Here is a 1,353-nt window from a genome sequence, read left to right on the forward strand (position 1 = left end):
ACACTTGTTAGCCGAAACAAGTGTGTGTCTTAGGTCCGATCCTAAGGGACACATGACACATGGATGTTGTAGCTCCCACTCGATCCCGCATCCAAATGCTTCGAGCATCTTCTTCAACCCCGTTGTGATCCATTGGGCTTGAACTTGGGCCTTAGCTTCCATAAGCTTCCATTTGGGCTTAATTGGTGGGCTTAGGTCCTTTTGGGCTTGAATCCCTTTAATGGGCTTGTGAGACCCATTATCACCATACCCGGCCCAATTAGGCCCAAACTTCCAATTTTGCAATCTTCTTTAATTTTACAAAATCAAATGTCCTAATACATTTTTCTATAAAATAAAGATATTACAAATAACCTATTTATTACATACCCATATGAATAAATAATTACAAAATAGCCCCTAATTAATTATTACAAACCGAAACTTTGAATAATTAACTACAATCACAACATCAACCACAAACAAACATCCACTTTGGTCTACGGCTCGGTCTAGTTTTAACAAACATAACCCGTTATGTTTTAGGAACCCGTTCCAAAACCCCTTGACTTTATCGGGCCTAGCCCAACCCATTTGGGCTTGACCCAATAACTAGATTATGGGCTTCGGCCCACATGTGCAAAACACATGGGCTTCGGCCCAATTAAAAAACTCATGGGCTCGGCCCATTTAACCAAAAATGGGCTTCGGCCCATAAAGCTTTTCCCTTTAATTTCCGGTTAGCCCAATAACCATGTTAAAGTGGGCTTCGGCCCAAATTCACCCGAATTGGGCTTCGGCCCATTTACTCGGTTTTAATTTTTTTTTTTTTTTTTTTTGAACCAAGCCAAAAACAATAACAAGATTAAATACAAAAAAAATCATGCATGTTAATTTTTGTATAAAATCTTTCAAGGGGAAAAAATATAAAACCGAGAACCCGAAGCTTAGTTTCCCGTATCCCGGCTCTTGATGCCATTTGTTGGGTTTCTATGAAATTAACAAGCTTAGTTAACCATTTGACTAGTCACAATTAAGGCGGAAGCGTGATATTTACAAACTAAACATATGTATCCATGTGTTTATATATGTATATGTTCATGAATAACCTAGTTTATTCATGTTATAAGATTACCAATAATCTATTTACTAGAAACCCGAAGCAAGGATCAAATGATACGGAAAAGCTAAACTATCAAGCTTGTAAACACTTACATTCTTAACCCTTTAAGAGTTTAGTAGATGGTTGAAGAAGATGATGATGTGAATGCTAGACTTTCAAAGGAAAACCCTCAAACGGAATATACCCCGAGCCTCCAACACACACCGAGCTATGCTAGGAAGCTTGAACACGAAAAACCCGAGACCCGAGCC

This window comes from Bidens hawaiensis, unplaced genomic scaffold (genome assembly GCF_021521415.1).
Source record: "Bidens hawaiensis isolate Kalapana, Puna unplaced genomic scaffold, B.hawaiensis_p1.1 tig00005152_1, whole genome shotgun sequence".
NCBI classification, from domain to species: Eukaryota; Viridiplantae; Streptophyta; class Magnoliopsida; order Asterales; family Asteraceae; genus Bidens; species Bidens hawaiensis.